This window comes from Mandrillus leucophaeus, unplaced genomic scaffold (genome assembly GCF_000951045.1).
Source record: "Mandrillus leucophaeus isolate KB7577 unplaced genomic scaffold, Mleu.le_1.0 Scaffold775, whole genome shotgun sequence".
In the NCBI taxonomy this organism is placed as follows: Eukaryota; Metazoa; Chordata; class Mammalia; order Primates; family Cercopithecidae; genus Mandrillus; species Mandrillus leucophaeus.
Window position 1 is genome coordinate 1,158,703 of NW_012108419.1, and position 17,850 is coordinate 1,176,552.

At 36.8% G+C, this 17,850-nt stretch overlaps 1 long non-coding RNA gene across 1 annotated transcript; it reads left to right on the forward strand.

Moving 5' to 3' along the window:
- The first annotated feature begins 14,195 nt into the window (after positions 1-14,195).
- Positions 14,196-15,827, forward strand: LOC105529639. Its single transcript, XR_001004545.1, has 2 exons — positions 14,196-14,279; positions 15,322-15,827. It is a non-coding gene; the product is annotated as an uncharacterized LOC105529639 (long non-coding RNA).
- The last annotated feature ends 2,023 nt before the right edge of the window (positions 15,828-17,850 follow it).

Sequence of the window (17,850 nt, forward strand, 5' to 3'; positions counted from 1 at the left end):
TTTACTGAGTCCTTCAGATACTTTGAAAAATAAATCCTTCTCAAATTTGGATATGAGTATACCCAGGAATGTGAGCAGTGTAATGGGAGTAGAAAAAGCCACAAAATAAATAATAAATACATAGCTGTCTTCCTGGAGGGTCAGTATTCCTTGTGGGCAAGTAATTTAAACTCTTATTTGCACACGTATTCATTTATCCAATAACTATTTATTCAATGTTATACAAACAAGAAAACAGATACTGTTCTTGTCCTCATGGAACTTCTGGTTGAGTGAAACAAACAAGAATATATTGAGGCACTGAAAGCAAAATTTGTATATATATTTTTTGGGTGAAACCTGAGACTTCACTGAAAAGTCTTGTTTGTGGCAGACGACTTCAAGCAATGTCCTGGCGGGCACCCTTAGTATTGGATCACTCACTCTAATTTGAGGATCACCCAAGTGGAACAGTTTGAGAAGCATGGTTAACAGCATATCATTTAATCCCCACTACAAGAGAAAATACTGTTACTTCCAATTTACTACAGAAAAAAGGGAAATCTGAGAAATTAGGAAACTTAGCTCAGATCATACAGCTGCTGGCATCTGAATAAGTGTGTGCCATTCCAAAGTCTACATATTTTTAACCACGAAATTACACTACCTTTAGGTGTTTCCCACTTTATGTTTCCCCTTGAATCTGGGCTCATTCAGGATTACGCAGGCTAGTTTAAGCTTCTCTTTGGAAGAAGACAGGTTTGGCTTGATTTGCATTCTAAATATTTCACAGTGGTAAGGGAAAGCTATTATTATACCCATTTTATGGTGAGGAAGCTGAACCACTTGCCAGCTGAGGTATCTGGCTGGGTTAAAAACGGAATCTGGGTCGTCAGACTCTCATTCCTCTTGACTAACTCCAATCCTAGGCACTATTACTGTCCATGGGCTTTTCTGAACATGAGATTCACACTGGGTGATAAAGAGTGAGACAAATTCTGCTAAGAGAAAACAATAATAGTGCAATAAAAAAAGGGAAAATAAGTAATCATAACTCACACAAAAATTGGTTACTTTCAGCACTGTGAATAGAAAAGGGAGAGATTATTCATCACAAATGAGTCAGAAAATTAGAATGTGTCACTGCATTGATGACAGAGCTGAGGAATTTGGATGAACTGAAGTTCAACACTTACCCTTCTAGCTGAAGAGGGTAAATGGTGTGACAACAGGACAGAAATGACCTCTTATTTCCAATCTTAATTAATATTTCCAATCTTTTTTCTTTAACTACTGTCTAAAAGTTACATGGGTGTATATGTTTGTTTTCTATGTGTAGAGATAATGTTTTAACATCCCTTTAATGTTCTAGAAGTATTGCGTTAATTAATTCTTATGTGGGAGTCATTCCAAATAGTAGGATGATGATTTTTACCTTATTGATTTTCCTAATACCTTTCTGGTTTCCAGTGTTTTCAAAGGATGAGGCACTATTAGATTTTTAGATTTACATGTCTCTCAAAATTAAGTGCCTGTCAACTGATATTCCATCTCTACTCTGGATACATGATTTCCTTTATCTGACAGATTCAAAAAAATTTGTACTAGATTTAATGACATTCATGCATTCTGAATTTGGAGTTTTTAATTCTCTGTTTTCTATTTGGCAAAAGGTTTACAAGATAAAGCCAGATGCAAGGGTATTTATATGTGCATACAGAACCTGTGCCATCACTCTCTAGATACTTTGGGGTTTCCTGCAGGCCAGATTCTTGATGTATTTTCATTTCTTTTGGTCAGGAAGAAGGAGACTATAAATGCCATAAATGGTCATACATATCTTGGGGTCTGCTTTCCAAAACCCACATTATTTTGGATCCATCTCAAGAAGAACAATAAGAGAATGATACTGAGGTCTCTTTTTCTTAAGATGCTATGATAACAATCCTAAAAAATGGCCAGTCTTCAAAATTTTGATGATGAAATAAGGTTATAATCAATAAAGAGAGAAGATTTTAAAGTTCAGCAGTTAGGTCTGGGACTGCTTCTGCGCCTGAGACATTGCCAAGATACAATGTAACACTCCATCCCACCCCATGTGAGTCTCCCTGTTCCTTCTTGATGCTTTTGGGGATAGGGTCTGAGAGACTAGAATGAAATGAAAGCAGTAGTGCTGGGAGGGGTGGCAAGGACCAAATTTGTTTAATACATTTAGGATGGTTTTTTATTGCTGCTAAAATAGATACAATTCCTTAGCATGATGACATTCAGGAACCCTTTACAATCTGATTCCAAAGAACCTTCTCTTCTGTATCTTAAACTACTGAAATTGCAGCTCTGTAAATTCCAAATGGATTGACGTACCAGGATCTTTGACTTACAGTAAGCTTATCTCCTTAAGGGATGCTGGAAAGGTGTGGCACTGCTATCATGTGGTCTAATCATTTAGACTTGTCACTACCAACTATTTGTTTAAGAGCCTCCAAGACCTTTCACAGTCTGGCTCGGGCCCACCTCTCTAGTTTTAAGAAAAATTTTCCCACCACTACTTCTTTATATACGGTGACAGACTATTTGCTCCTTTCTGAACATGGCCTGGGACATTTATGTCCCTGAGTCAGCTAACAGTTCACACTTGAATCTCCCAAGCCTAGCATAGTGTGTGAAACACAGCACGACACTCCAATGTTTGTTGAATAAATGCTGTCCATCTATTTTAGGAGGCAGAGATGACAGAAGAAAGTTGTTAAATCAGTAAATAAATAGCACCAGAGAGAGGTCAAGGAAAAGTTAATTTTAGTGCATTTTAGGAGTGGGGGCAAGATGAGCTTGAAGATTAGGAAAACTGATGCTCTTTATTCCTGGGTCTGGCCAATGCTATGAGTCAGTTACTTTTTTGGGAACAAGTTTAAACCTCAAGGTTAAATGAACACAAATGCCCTGTCCATCAGCATATAATGAAAAAGTTGTGGCTGTTTCCACATCAGCACAGTGAAATTAAAATATGCAGTGCCTCTCTAAGAGGCATCATATATGACAGAGCTTTTAAAAATAGTCCCCTTTGCCACTCAGGTATAGAAAGAGCTATAAAAACAAAAGTAAATGTTTAAAAAACTGGGATAATTTAGCTTAGGGAAGAAAGAGCTGAAGTGTGTCTTTATAGTTTTTTGACTATAAGAAAAGTTGTTACAAAGAGGATAATGATCAGCATTTTTGTCCTAGGGCAAAATGACATTAAACCGTCCAGTGCAGAATTTTAGACTTAAAGATGAACATTCTAAATATGCAAGTGGTAAATAATCAAATAGATTGCTAAGAGCAGTTCTGAAATTTCTTTCTTCCTGACTCTCTTAAAATAGGAAAAATCTTCGTCTATTTTGGATAAAATAAATGCAGCTCTGCCTCCAGTCAGGAGAATGAATTCAATAACTTTTCTAGTCTTGTTTAACTCTGTATGATTCCATAAAATTCTATAAAATGTTAACCCTAAAAATTATACAGAATCACCATACAGTTGAGTAAAATACATTCTACAGTTTAAAGAGAAATAAGCAATACAGAGAGTTGGTAAGTTATTAAATTCAAAATAGTAATATATGGTTCTTACACTTTTAATTCAATTTGCCAACTGCATATAACAAATAAAATTGGGAAAAATGTACCCAAATTTACTAAAGTTTTAACATAGTGATTAGCTAGAGTAAAACAGTCTAACAATTCTTTAATGTCTAAGAAATTTGCTGAATATTTCATAAACCTCTTATTGAATATGTATATAAACTCAATTTCCAATTAAAGAAAAAGTTTTTTAAAGGTCTGGAAAGTAATATATGAAATCACTATTATTTCCTGGACTATCTTCAAAGACAACGGGAGAATCAATAAACAATTCCTTTAAATGACCAAAATGTGCCCCATATGATTAAAAATGTAAATCTAAAAACAGACTCACAGATAAGGTCTAACAGGGGTGGCAAGTTAGTGGCTTTCTTTGTCTCTTTACCTTGTAGCTTTGGAGCTCAGCAGAAGCGCCCATTACATACAGCACAGGGTTAGATGAACAGCTCCAATGACCTTGTCTGAACCAAATTCATTTAAAGCAGTTTGCCACTTTTCTTAAATAGAAGATGAGTCCATTCTATCTATGGCCCAGATTTGGACTGGATCACTGAACTATTGCCCAACTCTTATAAGCAAAGCACTAACATGTACCAATCAACAGGCGAAGGCATCAGGAAGGTAAAAATACACATACATAAGAAACTGGCAGTACATTATAGAAGAAAGCTATATCTAAAGATGGACTTTGGCTTTTAAAGCCTTTGAGGGTTATTCGAAATTTGTTAAGAAAAACAAAAATAAAATCTTCATTCCAATGTAACTTGCAAAGAAGATCCAGTGAAAAAATGAATTTGAGAGAGAAAGAAATGTAGTTTTATTTTGCAACCCATTATTTCCATAAGAACATGAATCAAAGAGACAAACTATGCCAATTTCTTCATAGCTGACTTGTTACAGGATATTGTTCCAGTCTTCACTAATGACTTCTTGAGGTTGGTTACTACTGTGATCAGGAGTTGGGAGGGCAGAGGTCTAACTAAGACCTTTCAAAAGAAACGTTTTGTTCAGTGTGACTACAGAAAATAAAGTTGGCATTAAGCTAACTTTGACAACCTAACTAGTATAATGGTTAGTGTATGTAGCCATTGCTTATGCTGTTTCATAATGAACGGAATGAACGGAACAGCAAAGGAGTCAAGTTAACCAGCAACTTGAATTTTGAAAAGCTGTGGAATAAGCTGATAACATAGGTTGTTAGAATTAGCAAAACTTACTCTCTGCTTCCCTCACCTTTTAGTCCTATTTATTTCCACATCCACATTCCTGTCATCAGGCAGTTGAAGAAACAGAAATGTGGCTGGGACTGCTTCTTTGGGGATACTCTTAGTGAGCTCTCCATCTCCCCACCCTTGCTCTCAGTTTGCTAAAAATATATTCATTTAATTGTTTTAATACCTCTACTTAGGGGAATATGCATTTTCTTAACCGTTGATACAAGATCCAAATTCAGTTTTTATCACAGGTAATAAGCAAAGTATTTGGGGTGTGTGTGTGCGCGTGTGTGTGTGTGTGTGCTGGTGGCAAATTCTGTCCTAGATGCTTCGAGTTTTCCAAGTATACTGCTAAAAGGGGTCATTTGCTCCCCACCTCAAGAAGCCAATTGTGCTTATAGTTTTACTTCAAATAAAGATATATACCTATAAATGCATACATTATACACACACATTCTTCTTCTCAAAAGTCATAAACATTTGGTGACTCTATGTATACTCCATGAAGTGCTGTTACTACTAAAGTCAGAGTAATTTAGGCAGAAACATAAGAAACCCCAAATGGTTTGCACTGAAATTTTATTAACATATTTGTCAGTGTTTTCCTCATGGATAATTTCCATTGGTTCCTGGCTCCTTGTCAGCATATGCTCCAGGAGCCTTTCACAATATCTTTCTGCCCTAGAAATCCTGGCCTGTGAGATTTCCTTGTAAATATCTGCATTCTTGTATTCACCTATTAATGATCCAGGGATCGAGGATGTTTTCTATCTGCTCCTTAACCTCCCACTTCAAGGATTAGATTGTAAACAACCTAGTGGGAACCCTTCAGGCCAAACCACAGCTGAACGAATCTCAGCAGGCAGGGAACCCACAGCAGTCTGTGAAATACCGTGAAACACAATTACGAAAATATGAAGGATTCACCCGTACTTTGGGGAAGAAATTATGTTGTTTCCAAGATGAGACCTCAAAAATAAGGCTAGTATACTAATTGAGAAAGACATGATTTTAAAAAGTGTCAGCAGAGGTAAATTTTTAAAAGTACCAGATTTGCCAGGTCTCTCTCAAACCATAGATTCATTTTCAGTATACGACAGTGGCCTGAGCCGACACTTCAAGGGAAGTCCCTTCGTCTCTGACCAGTGAAGCCCAAAGTACTCACTGCATGAAAGCGTTCCTTTCTTGTTTCCAAAGGCAATCAATTTTTGTCCTAGAGTCTGAAGGTTCATGGGCTTTCTTTTAACTTTGTCAGTCTGCACATGCATGGTTCCTCCTGCATGATTTGGTTCTGAGGAAGTGACCCACCCACCACGCCACAGAGCTAATTAACCCCATACTGAGCTTTTTTTTTTTTTTTCTCATTTCACACATCCACTCAATGCTTTAAATGACCCAGCAGCAGTGTGATCATATGATTTTTTTCCCCTCAGTGAGGAAAGCATGGTGTTGGGAGGAGCAGGGTATATCTGCCCTAATTCAAACCAGCAGTGTGATCCTAAAATATTATCTAATTGCATTGCATCTGAGGGTGCAAAGTACTAAAATATCCTCGAACAAATCTCTTTCATGTCATTCATTTAACTTCTTGCAGTATCCATTTGAAATAGCAAATAATACATAAGAAACACGGAGGTAGAGAAGTTTGATCTATACTCAGAATGTTTAAAAAACATCCGGTCTTACTGGGGGTAAAAGACCGAGAGCTCCTTCCCTATCCTGAATAGCTTCAAGAGAAGGGCCTTTTTTCCATTTGAAGGAACAGACTCATGTTTTTCCAGATTTATTTTTTCCAAAGGGAATGCCTTGAAAACTCTAAGATGATCACTGTTTTCTAACTTTTCAAAAAAGAAAAAAAAAAAGTGAACATGATGATGGTGGGTGATTTAATGGAATCAGCTTGTCAACATGATGAAACTGAAAAAAGCTTTTACAGACTCTGTCCACATGCTAAAAAAAAAAAAAGAAAAAAAGTAACCTTTAACGTCTTTAACGTTATGTTTATAGTATAGAGTGGTTTTTGTCATGGCAGAGAAAATAAATATAATTGTCTTATGCAGTAAATGTGAGGCTCTGCTAAGAATCTCATTGGATAAATCATAGAAATACATCCTGGCCAGATAAATGGAGCCAGACAAGTTCTAGGTCTTGTAAGAAGTTTTCAAAAGAATCATCATATTGTAAGTCTGTCATCTCTGTAAGTGACAAGAAAAATTCTAGGCTATTTCCCTCGGTTCTACTAGTAACATGGCTTCAAAGTTTTAAATATTTAGACATAAATGGACAAGAAAATGACTTTTTCTAAATATCCCATCTTTTAGGCAAACTATCAGATTTCTGTCATTCTCACAAGTAAGTGTAGCAAATTGGTTCACCTTGGAAGGACTTGGTTAGAGATCATATATGTCTTATGTGAACTTTTAACATCTCTTTCCTTTGCAAAGTGATTTATGCATATGCTATTAAATACACAGGAATCCTATAATTCTTAGTTCAGTGAACAGTTAGTACAAGGGAACATCTATCTAATATTTAAAATTTTTGTTTAGTGTCTTAAATCCTACACTTTGGAAATGGAGACCTTATAGATATGTTCTATAAGGTCTTCAGTGTGCTGAAAAACACATTTGCTACTACTCCCTAAGCTTCTCTTAGGTAAGGCTGCCAAATGGGGTAAATTGATGGGTAAAGCTGGCTCAATAGGCAAAGAACAAAGGTCCAGTTAAGCACAGTTTATTTTTATTTATACTGGTCAGAAATATCACAATTAACAAATAGCCTAAATCCAGCTCTTATATCTAGGCTTCCAGCCTTTGGCTGAAGTGTCTCATCTGGTCATTCTGAAAAAATAGGGTGGTGGTTGTGATTTCAAAGACTCTCCTACCCATTAGACTTTTTCAGGCTCACTGATGCTTGGGATTCTAAAGCCTTTACTATGGTTTGTTAGACCAATACAGTATGTCCCTTACTACTTGTCTGACTTTATCTCCTAATATTTTCATGCAAAATTGGTCCAATAGACAATAAAATATGCTTACCTATGGGTGTAGACAGGAATAGGAATGTGAATGGGGATTAAAAGTAACTAATTAATAAAAATTAGTTGCTTTGTGACCTTGTTAAACATCAACTCTTCCATGACAGCCTAAGAAAATTTCTGAACTTATCTTGAGAGTAGGTTAAGATAGGGGAGAATATACAAATTATTTCCAATAGTATGTATTCATTCATTAATTCAACAAATAGTTTTTTAGAATCTATTATTGATTACTCTGCCAATTGGATTCTACTCCTGCCCTCAAGGACCTTCCACTCTAATGTATATTTTGGAGAGTTTCTGTCTCTATTATCACTGAGACGTTATTAGCCCACTTTAGACAAGTTATAAATATAACCACCTGCCCATGATGATTCCTCTCCTCATTCCTTATTTGTTTTTATTCATTTGCCCTGTAATATCACCATTAACCTTTCATGAATGACTTGACCCTTTGTAACCTATATTATCAACTCGGCTAATTTTTATATAGGTAAGGAACCCCTTCTCCACTCCCAACTACCTTTTCTTTCTCAAACAGCCATGAAAATATAAAAGTCTACGCAGAATTATTTAAGTTTTTGAAATGAGTCCTTACAATCTGATCTGAACTACCATTTTTTTTTCCCTTTCTTTTTTGAAAGAGGGAATGCAGCCTCAGCCCCTAAGATACATATCTCAAATTACAGGCAAATTACATACAAGTCACTGGTCTCCCAGACTTAGTACTCACTCCTCTCTAGGGTAGAACAATTTCTGCACTGAACAGAGGACCATAATCTCACTCAAGTAATCTCAATCTCAGAGAACAGTTAACCAAGTGCATGTTTCTGGTCCCTATATTCCTTTATAAGGAATTACCCTCTTCACTGTATTTTGCTATTTTCTGAACCTGGCTACCTTAGGTAAATGTCAGTGGACATGGTAAAAAGAACAGTAACTCTTCCTCAATTTGTTAAACTTGTTTTTCCTCCTCATATGCTTTATAAACAAAAATGGGAGAATTTAATGTATGTACAGAGCAGCAAATGTTCTCTCTGTTGCTTTTTAGACATTTTTATCTTATATAAACAGTGGTGATGAAATTATAAATACCATTATTCCACCTCTATGTTAATACTCTTATTATCTTGCATCAACAGAAGTGAACAAATACGTACATGACACCAATCAATCCCTTTTCTAAAAATGCAGTTTTCGTATTTCTAAACAGTGAAGGAAGAATTTAATGAATTTAACATGTAGTTTACCTATTTATATTTTGAATGTTAATAAAGCAAAACCAAACTATTGCTTAAGTTTTTTCACACTTATATCACCCATTAACACTCTCCATGCTGGCATGGAGTAGGGGGTGTGTAGAACTAACAACGGCAATGGGTCCAAGTCCCCTGGGTCAGGTGGTTAGGGGTTTGGCAGGCTAGAGAGGATGTTTAGATGCTGGGGCAGGAGATTTCAACCTGCTTGGCAGGTTAGAGATATTTTCTGGCAGTAAAAGGAATATTTTTTGTAGAAGAAATTGCTAGGAAGAGGTCATTTGGGGGCGTTAGGTGAGAGAAATATCAAAACCATACCTAAAAGCAGTCTAAGGGAACTAGGGAAAAGAAAATCACTACTTTTTCAGTCTCCTCATTGGTTTCCCTTATTCCATAGTGTACTTTCTCTTTCCATCTTCTATCACTTCATATACTTTTCTCCTCCATTCCTTCAGGATTTTTTCCTCCTACCTCTTTATTGTAACAAAAAAGCATTTAGGAAGAATTTTAGGAGACACTGAGACAAAAAAAGAAGAACTTAGAGAAGACATAATAACATACTGCATATTTATGCATGTATGTATGTGTGTATATATAACATATATTCAATTTACCAAGAAGGATAAACGGATTTTTGAGATTTAAAAAATTTATGGTATGTCTGGTCATATTAATCTCCAAACCAGCTGGTTTTTAGCATTGCTAGAGCGATAATAGAATCAGGAATAGAAAACAAAAGGAAAAAAATAAAATTTTACAAAGGATTTATATTTGCAAAGGAAAGAGGACTTATTTAGAGTTGTTTATTGAAATTCCCCCAAAGCTATTTTTTGAACTTATGTATCGACAACATCAAGAGAAGGAGCTTAGGAATTCTCATAGGGTTTAGGAACTACTAAACCTTGTGTATTATGTTCATCTCAGTCCACTCAAGCAAGTAAAGGATAACTAGAGCATGGTATCTCACAGTGCATAACATGGTTGGTTACTTTGCTAGGCTGACATATGGAGACAGGGCCCATAGGAGCAGGGATTTTCTTATGAATACCAGAGAGAGACACCCAGGTTCATCTAAATGTATAGGGCATGTGGGATTAGTGGTACAGTGTTATCTGCAAAGTACCTAAAAGTGTTTTCTAACCAAGAACTAACTTCTTAGCCCAGTCTTCCTGGGGATTAAAAAAAATCCAATAATAAGTAATGGGAATACTTTATTTGGTCACTGGGTTGGGGACGGTTGCTGAGACATATGACAATATTCAATCCATAAAGATAGGAGGAAATAAGGAGAAAGAGAAAACACAGAAAGGGAGAGCAAGGGCCAAAAGAAGAGTGTCACCTCTGTAGACTCTCTAACAGAATAAATCGATAATCTTAAGAAAAGTAAAAGAACATGCCTTGAGGGAAACCTCAGTACACTTTTGGAATCCAAGGCAAAAAATAAAACAATTTGCCTCTTGTCAAGTTTATTGCCATTGCCCCATGGGAGGTTCCTATTTATTCTGCTCTTACGTGCACAGGTATTTCTTCTAGTCTTACATTCTTTTCCTAAGGATTAGCATTCTGTGATAGTGGTGGTAATGACAGCTGCCTTAAATTAATGGCAAGTTAGGAATGAAACACTGACCACCAGCCTATGTTTTTGGATCCAGTCTATGCCCTATAATGTGTTCATTCTACTTTCTGCAGTTTCTCTGAGACTTGTGGCATAAGACTTGTATTGTAGGGCCGGGCTCCTTACGGGGACACATATGACTCCAGAAAACAAGTACTCTACTTTCTTACCCTGACTTTTTGGTTTTCTTGTTTTTTCCTCTTTTTTCCCAGACTATTATTTTCCAGTTTCTTCTCTACCAGTCTGGATGCCCATTGTTGTTAACTTTAGAGATGTCCACCAGCTCCATCAAATCCCTCATCTACAGTTCTCAACTGTATTTACCTAGTTCTAGAGCTCAGATGAACCCACATGTGTGTTCTCCTCAGCTTCCAGGCTGCTGATCCTTGCTGGAGAAAAAGCACAAAACTGTACAGCTTGATTCTCCTGCAGAATTATGGTTTCCCGCATAAGTTTGGGTTTCAGAATTCTTTTTCAATTTTAAAATTTGCTCCTAGTCAGTTTCCTTTTTCACTCCCCAGTTGCATTCATTGTTCTATTTAACTAGTTATAACCCATACGCTACTCTTCACTCTCAGCTACTAACCTTGCCTCCTTTTACATAGAGAAAATAGAGGCCATCAAATGTCACTTCCCATCTCTCAACCTCTGCCACCAATGAATCCACCTATAACATTTCAAAGATCCTTCTGCCTAGCACTGATAACCTCCTCCAGGATCTTATTATATCAGTTACTTTTCCTTTCTTTTGTGTTTTCGATTTTCCTACTGCCTGCCAACATGCTTTAGCTGGCTTCATTTAAAGTAACAATAATAACAATGATAATAAACTAACAAACAACAAACCATCTTTTGCAGACCTTATCTTTCTCTCTTTTGTGTCACCTTCAAGCTTCCTAAGCTCCCATGTATTCCTCAAACCATTACAATCAGCTTTCTCTAGCTGTGTTTCTAATTAAACCATTTTTTTTTTGCCAAAGTCACCAAACACTTCTGAATTGCTAGCCTCCAAAATCCATCCTTCAAACTCATTGTTTTCATTCTTTTAAAGGTCGAGTTCACTGGGGTATAATTTACATACAATAAAATTCATCCTTGCTATACTCATTTACCATTCAATAAGTTTTGCTTATATGCTGGAGGCCTGTGTAATGAAGTCCAAACCCCAAACCCCTTTGCTTCATATACAAATCCCTTTGGCACCTCTCAGCAGTCTTCCCCACATAACCCATTGTCTGGTGACACCACACTACTCAGAATTCAAGAGTATATGCCATATACCTTCATGCCCCTTGGACTTTCTTTATGTTTCCTCTCTATAAACATATATGTCTTGGTATAACACAGTAAATGCTATTTAATATTACCACATCAATTTCCATATAGAATCATAAATCTAGATGTTATTTTGAGAAGCTGATGTTTTCCAAATAGAAGTCATCCATCAAAATGTTACTACCTGAAGATCTCTATTATTTTAGTATTATGGGTTGATTATGTTCCCTTAAAATTCATATGTTGACATTCTGGCCTCCGATTCTTTAGAATATGAATATATTTGTGAATAGGGTCACTGAAGATGTGATTAAGATGAGGTCATGCTGTAGAGTGGGCCTGTAATCCAATATGACTAGTGTACTTATAAAAAGAAGAAACTTAAACACAGACATGCACACAGGGAGAACATCAGGTGACGATGATGGCGGAGATTGGGGCTGATGCTTCTATAAGCCACGGAACACCAAAGATTGCCAGGAAACCATCAGAAGCTGGGTGAGAGTCATGGAAGAGATTCTCACAGCCTTACAAGGAGCCAACCCTGCTGATACTTTAATCTTGAACATCTAGCTTCTATAACTGTGAGACAAACGATTTCTGTTGTTTAAGCCACTCAGTTTGTGGTAGTTTGTTACAAAGCCCTAGAAAACTAATATACTCAGTAAAAAAGTTCTTCAGTATATTGGAATCAGTTCTTTCACTCATCAAGTACTTATTGAGTGCCTACTATATGCTAGGCACTGCCCTAGGATATTGAATGAATAAGAATTTCATCATGTTATTGCATTTTTTGTTCACTAATAAGTAATCAATCTATCAATCAATTTATTAATAGATGAAATGCCTATCATTTATTTCTTCAGCAAATATTTGTTGAATATCTACTATGTATCAGACATCATTCTAGGCACAGAGGATAACATTAGTGGTAGATCAAGTTCTCCACCTTATGTAGTTTAAATTCCAGTAGAGGAAACATACATTAAACAAGAAAACAAGTAAATAAGATATGTAATTTTACTCTGTGCCCCACACTGAGAGTCATAGGCATTGATCCTCTACATCACTAAACAAAGGTTGGAACTAGATAATGAACATGTTACTTCACAGTTCACAAAGTAATAAGGAACACAATGAGGTCTCATACTAGAGGCACGTTAATCCACAGGCAATGCACAGGCTTAAAGTGTTTGGGAAGGACACCCCAAAAGCTAGGTTTCTCAGTCAGTTTGTCAGTCATTGAACACATATTTCTTTTTTCTTTTTTTTTTTTTGAGACCAAATCTCTCTCTCTGTCGCCCAGGCTGGAGTGCTGTGACACAGTCTCGGCTCACTGCAACCTCTGCCTCCTGGGCTCAAGCATTTCTCTGCCCCAGCCTCCCTAGTAGCTGGGATTACAGGCACCTGCCACCATGTCCGGCTAATTTTTGTATTTTTAGTAGAGACAGGATTTCACCATCTTGGCCAGGCTGGTCTTGAATTCCTGACCTCGTGATCCACCCTCCTCGGCCTCCCGAAGTGCTGGGATTACAGGTGTGAGCCAATGCGTCCAGCCATTCGACACGTATTTCTTAAGCACTTACTGTGTACCAGGCCCTATGCTGAAGACAGTAGAACTGTGGACAGAGCCAACATGGTACTAATACCCACTGAGCTCACATTCTAAGGGGAAAAATCTGAACAACAAATCTCACAGTCCGTTCTTTATCACATATCTTCATAAGAATACATAAAGGGGGTTCGGAGATCACCTGGGTCAGAGGACTGGCTCATGAGGGGTTTCCAAGGGGCCTTCCTTGAAGATGTGGTGCCCAGACACTGCTTTAGGGCTGGGGTGTGGGTATTTGTTTGAGCAGGGTCATGAAATCTTAGGTTTCTTCTTCCTTATCCCCTTTCAACCATGTACACACATTTCAAATACTTAAAAGCACTCTTCAAATATACTAAGAACACCAAGAACTAAACACAAGAGGAGGACTCTCCAGAGGAAAGGGGCCAAAAATAGAAGAGAAAAAAAAAACCCTAATCTCACCATTTGTTTTGAAAACACCCAAAATGATTAAAACATATTATAAACTAAAACATATGAACTAATCACTTGCCAAGTTTCATTTTTAAATCAAAGCCGTTTTGAGGTTCATAAAATGAAAAAAGAATCTTCAAATATGAACTTGTGTTTTCCTTTTCTTGGCCCTCAGTTGGCTTGAAGCATTTGCTGTTATGCTGTGTGGAGGGAAGGGGAACCTGCTAGTTAGGAACATGTAGCATACATCTACTAGAAGGTAAGCTCCACGAGATCATGACTCTTCACAGTGGTATCCCTGATAAATAGAAGAGCGCCTGGAAGATAACAGGGGCTCAATAAATACCTGCTGAATGATCAACTACTGAATATTCTGGGCCTTTTAAGGGATTCTCCAACTCTATTTTCTTACCCAAGCTGCATCCGGCTTTAGGCCAGTGGTTCTCCATCTGGGCCTACTTTTTGCCCCCAATCAGGGGACATTTGTATTTTTTGTTGTCACAGTTAGAAAAGTTCCTACTGGCATTTAGAGGGTAGATGCCAGGGATGCTGCTAAACATCTTACAGTGCATAGGACAGCGCTGTTCCACAAAGATTTATCTGGCCCCAAAGGTTAACAGGGCCAAAGTTATAAAACTCCGATTTACACCCTTTGTTTCTATTGGGCTGTGCCTGGGAGTCAGATCCTCTGCATATTTGGAATGAAGTTCAGTCCTAAAGGAAGCACCCCAGAAGAGCGTCATTGCTTAATCCTCATTCCCTTCAAGACCTAACAGAACTGCCTCCACTCTAAAGCAGGCTCAGAGAGAGCCAATTTTGCCTTTTGCCCTCCCTGGGTCAACAATGCAATTGCTAGGGAAATCATCTGACAGTCTGTCTCTACAATGCAAGTGAATAATTTTTACTTTACATTGGTAATTTCCCTGAGCTTACCTAAGCATATATACTAATTTAGTAAAATTCTCTTGTTTACGAACTAGTCATGTATCTGCAGGAAAAAAAAAAAAATCTCAAGTTCAACCAGTTTATCCATGTCTGCTCAGGATCAGTACATAAATCTAGCTTTATTCATGATAAATAAGATCAACTTCAAGAATTCCATCAAACCCCAATAATGTGCCTTTAGAGAGACTGGGTTTATAGCATTTCCTCTGCCACCTTCCTTGCCCTGTATATTAAAATACAAGTATCTGATCCCAGTTTCAATGGGGCAACTTCTGTGGTACCAAAGGAGGGCATGCACTGATTTCCCCACTCTGATGGTTGCTCCAGTAATCTTGGTGTTGTGGCATGTGTCCCAGTTACCATAGAGACTGCATACACTAAGAGTGCAGCATTGTGATTGGTGGGAAAGACACATTTTGCAGAAGCTTTTCTGGAGAGATAAAGGTAAGACACAAGAAAGAAAGTGAGACTGCCAATAAAGAGGCAGAGCACAGAGAAGTCCCAAACAACCATACATTCTAGAAAATTGGGACAACAGAGATTACAACTACTACTATAAAACCAACATAAACTGTTCACTCAGTGGCCCCTGTCAGGAAAATTTCAAGTATAGGCAGACAGAACAGACACAAGATATTCTAGAATAAAAAGGTAAGCAAGTAAACCTACTGAGGTATAGGGGTGACAAAAGGGAAATGGCACGAAAAAATTTTAAAATGATTCAATGCTAGAAAAAAAAAAGAATATCAGAGAGCGCTAAAATTTAAAGTTACATTTCTGTAGGATGGCTGACTTACAGAAAGGCTGACCTTTGGGAAATTATTTAAGTTCTGAGTACCTCTGCTTCCTTCCCTATGAAAAAGAAAAAGAAAAAAAGAATAAAGATGGAAATAGAAAGAATAAAGATGACTTCTCTCTCACTGTTTTACAGGAGTCTCTTTAAATATCTCAATCATTTGACATTATATCAGTTGAATATGATGTACCCCCACACAAAAATTGGACAAAAACACTTAAAGGTGGTGATAAATAGGGGGACATCATTAACAATGCAAACTGCCTCATTCCATAGTTTCTTACAGTAATGAGTCAACTGACTATGTGATCTCATGTACATAATTTTGCTCGGCATGCAATTTTGAGGTATACAATTACTACAGAAATCAAGGCATACCTGCAATGTAAAGGGTAAATCATAGGCATTTTAAGGGAAGGCTGAGGATAGGATGTGTGTTGGTTTGAGGGATGAGTAGGAGTGGATTTAAGAGAAAATCAGTCTAGGAAAATATCACATAAGTGTTTGTAAGTTCTTTGATACTCAGCTCTGTATCCTGTAATGCTTTACTAGACATATTTCAGACTAATATGTCCATTGCCTACTGGACATTCATATCTCCCTGTTTTTAAATACCTTTCAAATCTATATTTTGAGCCATTACTTCTCTCTTGATCTGTAATGCTTTATATCAAATGAACTACTAGACAATTACAATTAGATATTCCAAAAGCATCCTAAATTCAACATGTCCAAAGCTGAACTCATCTTTTCCTTCAAACTTTCTCTTCCTCCTATGTTTCCTATGTGAGTAAATATTAATAGTATTACCATTCACCCATCTGCCAAAGTTCTATACCTAGGAGTCATAGTTGGTTTTATCTCACCTTCAAATAATCATCCGTGCATATATATGTGTAATTCTAATAACCAAAGGAGGCCTTTTTTGAATAGAAAGCAATATTTACAGTTAATTTGGTTTCGAACTAATATTAATTTATTAAACTTACAAATTTTAAAAGGCTAGTTTTCTTTATACTTTTACCTGTGAAAACACATACATATATTTTTCTATGTCTTCATATAGCAATTTTTGCATAAAATAAGAAAAATTACTTTCAGGAAGGGTGAGATTACTAGACAAAAAATTTGGGACCTCAAACTATTTCAACTGTCAGTCAGAGAAAAGAATGAGAGTTAGGGTCTGATCTGGGAACACCTTTCAAATGATTTTGCCAAGGTCACCAGTAGACACATTGAATATTTTTTATAGTCACTCTGACAGTGAGAAATTTTAAGTCTATACCCTACAAAGGAAATTTTACAATCCATGTCCTCTATGTTTAAGTTTCATTCTTATCTAACTCTTTTATAATCACTTTCCACTTCATAGCCTGATAAAGGTAGACAGTATTTTGTGTCTCTACTAACCAGATTTCTTGAATCTAGTGCCCTTTCACTTCATAACGTTTTTCGCATTTCTACCTCTCTCATCCCCACTGCACCACATTAGCTCAGAGCATCATTATCTGTCACTTGTAATATTGCAACAGTACATTGTACTATGTTTTCTTAAGTTTCTGAGTCTTTGCACATGTCACTACCTGTGTCTAGAACACCCATATTCCCTGATAAATATTTACTGAATGAAAAAAAAGTTAATAAATGCTGTGGATGTTGCTGCTTTGGGTGCTGAACAGAAATAGTGGCCTATCTAATATTCTGGATAAGCCTGCATAAAGCAGTTTTACTTTCAAAATTAATTTTGAAGAATAATAAAATTTTGCCATGGAGAATCATGGAGCCCATGCCACAACATCATGTTTTGCATTTACTAAAACACCTCTAAATCCAGGGAAAGAATCAGTTATTATTTCCTTAAATTCATACAACGAATGTTTACTGAACACTCTCTATGTGTCAGGCTCTGTACTAGGCACTGAGGATTTCTTAGAGCACAGAACAGGCAAAAAACAAACAAACAAACAAACAAAACAAAACACAAAACCAAAAAAAACCCCCCAAAAACAAAAAAACCTTACAATCATGGGGCTTATATTCCATGAAAGGGGAAATAAATGTGTAAATAAAATATATATTGTGTCTGAAG